This window comes from Brienomyrus brachyistius, chromosome 1 (assembly GCF_023856365.1).
Source record: "Brienomyrus brachyistius isolate T26 chromosome 1, BBRACH_0.4, whole genome shotgun sequence".
Classification (NCBI taxonomy): Eukaryota; Metazoa; Chordata; class Actinopteri; order Osteoglossiformes; family Mormyridae; genus Brienomyrus; species Brienomyrus brachyistius.
In genome coordinates, this window is record NC_064533.1 from 38,587,756 (window position 1) to 38,598,473 (window position 10,718).

Sequence of the window (10,718 nt, forward strand, 5' to 3'; positions counted from 1 at the left end):
ACTTTTGGTAAGCTCAGTCTAACCATTCAAGATTACGAGAGCAATGATCATGCTGATTTTCTGAGCTGCTGTATAGGTCACTATAGCTTGCTCATAAGACAAAGGGGAATCCTCTGTGTCAGTAGCCTCAGATATGTAGAAACTGGTACATGTAGCCTTGTTTATAATAATACGATGTGATTAATATGTTTCGGCTGCAGACAGTGAGTGGATAGAGCAGAGTACTGAGAACCTCTCAATGCAACATAGAGACGTCTTCATCTCTTGGCCCACTGCTAATTAAACTGAACCATCTTATTTCACTTGAGATAAGTAGGAGAGGTTTATAATCTAATTCTCTGGAGTGTTGCCCTGTCACCGCACATTTACTGAGTTGGGGGCTACAATCTGGTCCCTATTCCGTGTGTATGTGGGGGGGGTTGCACCTTCTCCCCAGGTACTGTGGTATCCTGACACAAAGACATGCGCTTGCCCAGAGTCTGTGATTGCAATCGGCCAGCAATGGCTGTTCCCCAGACTTACACCATGTTCTGTCGGCCTGTTATTAATAATAATTAGCCCTATTTAATGTTGTAATAAATATTTCCACAAGACATTTGTATATTAATATCTGCAATATTAGATATGGCAAAGGGCCTCATTAAATTATTGCATATCGTTCTTTAATTCTGACACATGAATATCCCCATGTTTGAAGTCCTGCACGACATGCAGGCTGAGTCAAGAACATGTCTTGAGGAATGTCATAATACAGGTCCAAGCTGTGAATTTTGGCTAATGCTCTGCCCAGATGTTTTCTCCCATATTTTATTTGACCCAACACCTCTTCAAGACAGAGTCCAAGCATGAAGCAGGGGTGGGGGGATGTGGGGGAGGGGGGGGGGGCACCAGGCGGAATCCGTATGCTGCACATGTCTTGAGCTGAAGCCTTGAGCTCGGTAATGAATTTTTATGGAATAGAAACAATTAGCTGTTTTGTTGATCCCCAGAGTAGCCAGTTCACAAGAATGGAGGAATGGGGATCCCCTTTCCTACCCCAGAGCCGACAGCGTAATGAAGAAAACGAGTAAGGAGCAGGAAGTTTTCAGGAAGCATGATGTTTTATGGGTGACTTGTGGGGCTGTTCTATTCATGATCCCTGTGTCGCCAGGCTGCGTTAAACTCCAGTTGTGCCTCAGTCTTATTCTCCAAAATTTATGTGTGTCTTTCTGTTTCACACAAGAAAATACGACACAAATTTACCGTATCGGTCATGAAAAGGCTAAATTTACTGACATCGCGAGTTCTTTCAACTTTGTAGATTTTATTAAATGGGAATAGAAAGGCTAATTTGTTTTTTATCTTTAATTCCTCACTCATCACTGGAAGAAACACCATCCCTTAAAAAAGAGTATAGATTTCCATATTGGCCAAAGAAAGAGCTTGTGAACCAGAGACAACTCAACACTGCAAGTGAAACTAAGACATTGCACTTGGTGACATTTTACAGTAATAATCGGCATGTGCAAACTGACATGTCTTGATTGATCCCCAGGGCCGATGCCTGGGAGACTTTATTGAAACATTTTGACTCGACTAAGAGAGGGTTTTACTTTGATAGCTTTACTTTTCTTGGCAGCATCTTTGAAGCAGAGGGACATCTGGCCAAAGACACCAGTGAGCAGAGCACTTATTTCAGACGTGTGCTGTGTAAAGAGTAAAGAGCACTACATCACTGACAAACAACGTCAGTCAACGTTTCGGCTTAGATGCCATCTAGCTGCCTGGATTATATTCGTTGTGATTTTTTTCCCTCTTAACTGCTCCATCAGTAAGCTCATATTTCACGCTATAATATTACTATCATATCAATAAGAACGACCCATGGAAGAAGTAATACCAAACGTTTTGTTCTTTTGCGCAAGAAAATTACCAAACAATATAGATTTATAATATATATTAAACTGTTTATGTTATCAAATTCACTTTATGTATGTCTCTGTCAAAACGCAAACTCTCATCATAGTGTCCACCAGTCATCTAGTGTGAAAAAATACATAATATGATGTTAATATCCTTTATGCACCTTTCTCTTTTACCTTTTCCGGAATAAGCCATCTCTTCAAGGTGGAACTCTTGTATGAACCTATCCAAGGTTCTGCAACAAAGCGTCTGGAAGTTTGGGGAACTCCATCCATTAAGCTCCCAGATTAGAAGCAAATCTTCCTTCAAGGTTTATAAGAAGTTTCCTGGTTTCGATGACACATCATTTGTTATTGTTCTTAAAATTGAGCTTAATACATACAGTAGCTCAGTGTCCAATAAGGAAATGACCTTTTTTTGTTTATCTGGTAACGCTTTACATTAAGTACACCTTCATAATGCATTCGTGATGCATTCATAGAACATTCAGTGCACCTTCATAATGCATTCATAATGCATTCATAGAACATTCATAAGCAACATGCTAGTACACCTTAACATCCTAACATCCCTTAACAGCTTTAATATACTTTAATAAACATTACATGATTATACAATTATAATGTTTGTTATTATATGACGTTTGTTATTAATGTATATTACACCTGTTAAGGGATGTTGAGATATACATACATATACATGATGCTTAATGTTTATGAATGTTTTATGAATACTTAATGAATACATTATGAAGGTGTACTGAACGTTTTATGAATGCAATATAAAATTTAAAACATTATGAAGCGTTACAGTTTATCTTTGTTTATGTTTATAGCTTAACATTTCTGGTAAGGCTTTCTATGAATGCTATGTATTTAAGAATCTATTAACACGTTCATAACAAGTTATAATGCATTCATAAAGCATTATGAACATGGCTATAAATATTTATAAAAAAGCATAACACATTGCAGCCATGTTTATTATGCATTATGACAGTTATATGTCTCTAATCTATAATGCACTATAGATACCAGCACAAGGCATCCTTAATTTGTACAAAGACTATTATAATGCATTATTAAAGTATTTGTAGTGCATTATTTATGACACCTTCATAAGTTTATGAAAAATTATAATAAACACTCTAATGCCAACAGATGATGCTATAATGCTTTATTGATTCTTATGCTAACCATTGTAATGGATTATGAAGGTGTCTATAGTGCATTATAGATGACAGCTTCAAGTAACGTGTTACTCGATTTCTGTTGGATGTTTCTGAGGAATGTGGGATGGTGCTGTACTCACAAATTCTGCCCTGGTTAAAAAGTAATAGCATATAAGATACTAAAAGGAATGTTTTGGTGGGGTAAACTCAATTTATCATTAGCAGCAGCATCAGTATGTGTATATAATGTAAACAAAGTAATGTAATGTAACATGATGTGTATGCATGTATGCATGTCTGTCCGGCAACATTGTCACTAATCGATTTTTAATTTGGGAAACTGGGGAAGGCCTTGTGAGTTGTACATTTTCACACAGTGAATGCTAAGGCTGCTAAAGGCCTGCCTGAAGGCAGCTGTTGTCTGGATTCCACCTTATGTATTATTCTGATACGGGGAAGTGCTGCCTGTTGTTGTCTAGTGAATTCCTGGCACATAAAAAAGCCGAGAGAAGCTGAGGAGCAGAATATGAGCCGGGTGGGATTTGCTGGAGTCCACATCTGGATTTCTGGGGATGAATTATGACAAGTCAGAATCGCAGGTTCTGTGGCGGCCAATTGGGTTTCCTTGCATGATTTGTGTCCAAGGGGCCCCACTGTCACCTCTGGCTACCTCAGGGACCCTGTATGATGATGCTACACAAGCTGACAGGACACCAGCAGGTTCTGGTATCACTAGGCCTTGCTTACCACGGGTATCGTAAGTGTCAGCAATAAATGTTTATTGGATATTTTGTGCGTTCTCTGTGAATAGAAAAAACTGTATAAATTCTTTTCACAGTTTTAATGGTAAAAGCAATAGTTCAACGATCTAAAATGAGGTGAATAGTTTGCACTTTTTGGGTCAATTCACATGGAGTGTAGAATCGTTCACTATAATATCAAAGTTTTGACTGGCAATTATAAGCACACTACTGACTTCGTATCTTAGTGAATCCTGAATTTCTCCTAAAATAATACTTCAGAAGTGTGACATAATATGGAACTTGTGTGTGTAGATTTGGGTATGTATATATGCTGTAATCATACATATTTGACATACGAAAAAATCTAAATTTGTCTGGAAAACTCTATCCCTAAAAAAGATAACAGACATACCAAGAATCAATTTGCTGCTCTCTCCCAGTGTGTTTACAGTCATCCTGATTGGTGTACAAATTCTGCTACGTAGAATTGAGAACTTAAAATGATTATACTCAACCTGTGGCAACGGCTTTATTTATTGAATTACTTATATGAAGTAAGCTTATATTTATGAGTATGTTTGTTTGTATGTGTGAATGATTGTATCTTGTATTTTTAAGCCAAATCTATTTTTCTCTGAGATTGTACATAACGAGAATGACTTCAGAGGTTAATGTTGAACAATGATCACTCATGAAACATAAATTGGATTTACTGGAAACCAGCTTATGTTTTGCTGGACGAAGACCAGTGCTGCCCCATCCTAAGTGACGATTGATAGTGTAGGACGTGTGCATATATTTGAAACCTCCACTTAATTCCAAGAGAGCCGCATTTGCATGATCATAATTTTTGTATTACCAAAAAAACAGTTAATTTTTGTATGTATTGTCTTGATGAATAGCTTGCATGCATCTGAATGGGTACATGCAAATATTTCAGACCACGGGTTCCCCAGCTCTTCACTAGGACCTCCAGCCAATTAATGTTTATTTATCTACCTGATGATTTGATTAAAATGATAATAACCAGTATTCATAATTAATTAATCTACACAATGATTGGGGTACACAAAGAAAAGTATGGAGGCTGTTTTTGGTGGATATAAAAAAGAATTTTATTTTATTTTGAAATAATATGTATATATTATGCAGATGAGTTGTACACATTTATTTATTATTCTTTATTTTAACATGAATCGATTCTGATCACATAATTTGCTCTTTTATATGTAAAAGTGCCGTTTCATCTTCCAGCTACATCATTTTTTTAAACATGAAATAATGAAACAACTGAGAATACAGGGTTAATCCTTGCCGTGGATTAGGAAGTTAATTAGATGTTACAAACGTTTCCTCTTGTCATCGATAGTAAGTTTCAATCACTTAAAAGCCTTATCAGACGTCTTCACTGATATTTTTAACTCTTCATGTTGTAAATTGCCTTTTCTCAGGTGGTGATGTTTGTTTCCTGCACCCTGTCGCTTTAGCAGGGTTCAGTTCTAGATTTACATTAGGCGGGATATACAGCCTGGCTGATTGCAGCTGCTTTGTGTTTTTTACAACTTGTTGGACAAGTGTCACAGAAGAGGCCATATCGCTCTCATAAACACAACCAGAAGGGAGTGATTATTTTTCAAGACGCTGATGTCAAGCACTTGCCAGTTCATGCCTCTGTAGAAGGGTTTTGGCAGGGGAGCACCTTCTCCCTGTGTATTGTGTTCCAGTCACTGAAGTGATGCATGTTCCTGTCGTTCTCTCGGAGTGTTTATTTGACATCCTCAGTGCCAGAACTGGGCTCAACACTGTTGTCTTGAGGTGTTCTTCCCAGTTGCTCAATTGATACATTAAAATGGATGCTCTGTAGACTGAAGTTTCTCACTTGAAATTATTCTTCATACTGAGGTACTATTTTTATTTGCACCTGGGGGGCCATATGCTAAGTTACACTGTAACAGAGCAAGTCATTTAAAACACACTGTGATTCAATGTAACACGTGTGCCGATATTTTCACCTAAAAAACTGAACAGATCTGTAAGAACTTAGGGCATTTGAATGTGAAATTATACTGCAATGTTCATGGTAGAGAGGTTCTACTATTAGCAAGCTTTGTGCCTAGAATTCCCACTGGTATGTATATGCTTGTGTGTGTGTGTGTGGCCTGCCAAATTATTTAACTTAAAATGTTTTCCTTTCTATAAATTTGGTTTTATGCATTTGGCTTTAACCATACCGTACAATTATTAAAAAGCATTATTTTTGCTAAACTAATTAAATAGTACTAGAAAGTATGTTTTAATATATACCCAGGGGTCTGAATACTAAGCTTGAGTTATATTTTGTGTATACATCTATGTACTTTTGTTTATTATGATTGGACTCTTTCCACGCAGCTGAACCGACATCGACCTTGGTGCCCTTCCCAACACATCAGCCGACACAGACTCATGTTTGTGGATTCGCAGAAACAGAAGAGCGCTGTGACACAGTGTGAAAGATAACATTTTTCCACCGTGACTCAAGTAGCTGGGTCTGGAGAGCATTTTGTTCAAATAAGCTGAGAATGTGACAGAGACCTTCCAAAGTCTAACCAAGACTGTGTTTTTTCTGTAGTTGAAATGTGAGTAATAATAAAACGCAGGTTTCTATGCATTTCAAGCATTTTCTCTTTTCCATCAGACATGAGAGATAGCTATTTTAACAGACCTCCTTCATAGAGATTTTCATATGTTTGAACTGTTCTACTGTGCTTATGTAATTTTAATTGCCCTAATTTGCTAATTGCCCTGGGTTGTGACAGGCAGTTTCTCTATCTGGTAATCGGTTGAAAATTTAACATCACAACTTGGTATAACGGAAACAAATCTCAGCTTAATCAATCAATCTTCTGAAACTGCTTTTTCCTGTTCAAGGTCATGGGGGATCTGGAGCCTATCCTGGAGGTATGGGTGCAAGGCAGGGAACAACCCAGGATGGGGTGCCAACCCATCACAGGGCACACTCACGCACAATTTGGTAATTCCAATTAGCCTCAGCATGTTCTTGGACTGTGGGGAAAAACTGGAGGAAACCCCACGACGACACAGGGAGAAAATACAAACCCCACACCCATGGAACCCTGGCAGAGACTCGAACCAATAGCCCAGAGGTGTGAGGTGACAGTGCTGACCACTGCAGCACCATGTTACCCCCTAAGCTAGAATGTTTTTGGTTTTGTAATTTAATTTTGTAGTAATTAATTATCATTACAGTTATAATGTTGCAGTATTGGTAAGACGTCCTGTGTTTAGTATCAGGATTATTGGATCCATTACAAATTACTCTTTAAAAAAATTACCGTAATATTTCTGTGACCCAGTTATTTCATGTATATCAACCAATCAGAGCCCTTGCAGACTTTCCACTTTCTTTGAGTCACATGTCCACCATCTTCCCCCGGGATTCGTTCCTTTGGTTGTTACCCGAGTCCCTTCTCAGCTTGTATTTATTTAAAAAGTGCCTCCGCTGCCACAAATCTGATCATTCCTCACCCTGTTTTCCACAGTTTCCCAAAACCGATCATAGGCCAAAACAAATCTTTTTCTGTTGTTTAAACACTCTTCCGAAATACCACAGCAAACAGATTTCCATGCTGATACTTACAATAAGAGCAATTTTCCTCATGCATTCCCAGACTGCTTTAGATCTCAGAATCTCCTAGAAGAAAAACGCTCTAATGTTTCACCGCGGCTTCTGCCAGGATGGGATATGCATTGTGAGTTTTACCCATTTACTCAGCTGCCTGAACCAAAGAAATTCAGGTCAAGTGCCTCGCTCTAAGCTATGCCAGCACCGCCTTAATGGGATTTGAACCTGTAAAGCAAAAATGTCCAAATTTTGAGCCAATGTTCTATGTGCTTGCAGGAAATCTCATGAGGCACTGGACACATGAAAGAGTGTGACTATTTACCTCTTTTAAAGGCGGAACAGCGTTCCTTCTTTAAGTCTCAGGACTGCGGCATACACGTGTTATGAAGTGTGTTTGATATCCGTAGCATGAATGGCAAGTCCAGTGAATCAAACGTCTTTTTATAGCATGAAAGTGGACATTTTATATGAAGCTCTGTTTTCGTACAAGCAAGTATTTTTTATGTATCTGGAATCTATAGCTAACTAGGCTGTTTTCACCAAGCCCAGTATAACTCTCTGGTCATAGATTAATGGTTTTTGAAGGCTGTCAATGGGTTTTATTTGTGCTCAAGGACATAATACATGAATAATCAAAAATAAGCCAGATATACTCCAAATGGTATTTCCTCTTCCAATCCTCCCTCTCGCCTGCTCTTTCCAATTTGTGTTTAAATAGTGCCATAGCAGCAAATTACGATATTATATGACATTGCTCATAATGTCAGCTAGCTCACAGGCAGGTTACACTGCTATTAGCCCACAACAGGAAGTTTCTGGAAAACAGTGCTGTTGCCTCACACTTGCAGGGTCATTGGTCTGAATGTTGCCTCTGATCTGTGTGTTTGGACCTTCTCTCCTAGGTCACGCAAATTTCCTTGTGTACGTGTAGGTTCCATCTCCCCATCACCCTGACCAGGGTAAGTGTTTTGAAGATGGATGGATGGATGGATGGATGGATGGATGAATTCATGCATTTATTTCAATTAGTCATTCTTTCAGATAATCAGGATCTCTAACAATCCAGTAAAGATGCTTTATTGAAAAGGCATGGTTTATCCTTGTAGCAAGAATTGATTTTCAGATTTAACCGAAATGTTGTTTTATTGTTTAGTATTGAATTTATATAAATAACTAGTTATATTTCTGATTTTGCATGTTTTTACATTGTATCACAGATTTACTGTGAACCTCTACCTGCTGTTGGATGAATGGCCCTTGGTCTGTTTTGTGTTGATGTTCCTTCCTAGTGTTTGTCCTCATGGACCCCCAGATGGTCCAGGTTATTGTTCCTGGTAGGGAGGTGGGAGGGAGCAAAATAGTGGACTATCTGGGGGTCCCCAAGGACTGAGAAGCGCTTTTTTAGCCCATCTGATGGTAACATTTCAGCTACCCATCAAGCCGGGGATGGCTGAGTATTTTTATGGAGCTGATCACATATCCCCCCCACCCCATACTAAGTTTTGTTATAATCCAAACATCCCAATTTTGTGTTTAGGGATCATGAGAGAATCAGGAAAACAGAACGTGTAATTGACCACCAGTGCTGTCCCTGGGCAGCCTGACAATGCCTCTGCAACATGAGACCACAGAATGCAGAATCTGCTGGCTGAAGCGGGGAGAGGAAGTGCCTCATGTTTCTATCCTGGGCCACAGCCAGGTTTTCATGCCAGCATCCAGCGGCCCTGAACAGCCCAGCAGGCCCTGCGGCACAGCAGAAGCACGCTGCGTCAGGACTCCTGTGTTCATGAGACCACAGCACTCTGAAGGTGTTCATGTAACATCTACCTGTCTGCTCAGTTTGTCATCAGTTACTCTTAAGAAAGCCTGGTAAAATTATTGAAAGTAGGTTTTGAAAGCTGTTGTAATACAGTCCTCGTTTTAATTATACTTTGAGAAAAAAAAATGCGTGGAGGACCTCCCAGACGTGTATCCTGCAAGCCTGTCGCACAAGATGGGGCTTGTTCTACTGCTGTTTATTTTACTAAATATTAAACATGGCCCCGAGGATGTTATGGCTCGCTCCAGTTTATTTTGGACTTCAAAGGTAACACTTTGAATCGGATCAGTTTGCTCCATTGTCAGACCACGGTGAAAAGCAGCCGCTGCGCTGCCCTGTTTGGAGACACCAAGAGCTCGAGATCATAACCCGCGTGGAACCATGTGAAGTGTCCATGTTGGTGTTTCACCCATCGGTTCTGGCTGCAGTGCTCTTCTGGCCAACATTTTATTCTGGTGGTGCGGGAAACACGTAACCAAGTCAAATAAACACGCACGTTGATTATAGGCAAAGTGACTGATGTAAAGGATTAGCAGTAGGAAAGAGGCATGGGAGTGAATCGTTACTGTGTTTTCTTACAAAAACACCAGCTGTCATTACTGGAATGAAAACAACAAGTTTGAAAAATAATAACAATGAAAATGCATTGTGTGTAATTTTACAAAGACCCATTAAATTGATTGAAAATAAATGTTTTGTTAATGCTTTTTTTTAGCAAGCTGCCTGGTGAATCTTATCGGACTCATCCCTTGTGAAGGGATTTACCATGCCAATTGTGATGTAAGAGTACAACACACCTCACACCCTGTGTACCTTAAATCATCACCCTCTTCATTTCTGGTTACGGAGCCCTTTTACCATTCTGTGTATTCATGGTCACAGGACATATTTACCCTCAATCTATCAAATTAAGTTTGCAGAATTATTTCCTTGTTAACTAAAATGTAGACATGTGCCGTCTGAATGTCACAATCAGATACTCACCTCCTACTCATAAGACGTGTTTGGTGAACTGACACAGGAATCCAGTGCCTCATTATTACTAAAATTAAGCTATTTTTCTTCAAATCAGATTAGGTGAACTGTTTCAGTCTCCCTGGAACATTCATGATAACAGCAGAGATGTGATATAAACCTGATTCCATCCCTGTTATTTTGCATCACTGTCAGAGAGCAGCATGCTGCTCATATACCTACAGACTTATAAATAAATAGGTTGATCCAAATTATGCATGACGGCTTCACATTTAGCTACATGCTGCTCAACCCCCCGCGGCAGCAAAAGCAATCGCTTTGTTGTTCGTCTCAAGTAAAATCAGGCTGGTTAATTAATGTTTTTAGGGAAAACTCCTTTGTTTTGTCAGGTCTTCGTCCTTCACCTCCAAACACATAGTGATTCTGTGACCTTCACCTTTCATTTTAATGAATAATGGTTGTCTGGGTGTGTAGGAAGTTATT

At 39.1% G+C, this 10,718-nt stretch overlaps 1 long non-coding RNA gene across 1 annotated transcript; it reads left to right on the plus strand.

The window, feature by feature from the left end:
* Nucleotides 1-6,770: 6,770 nt before the first annotated feature.
* LOC125750778 (uncharacterized) lies at nucleotides 6,771-9,261 on the plus strand. Its single transcript, XR_007400425.1, has 3 exons — nucleotides 6,771-6,829; nucleotides 8,344-8,400; nucleotides 8,979-9,261. It is a non-coding gene; the product is annotated as an uncharacterized LOC125750778 (long non-coding RNA).
* The last annotated feature ends 1,457 nt before the right edge of the window (nucleotides 9,262-10,718 follow it).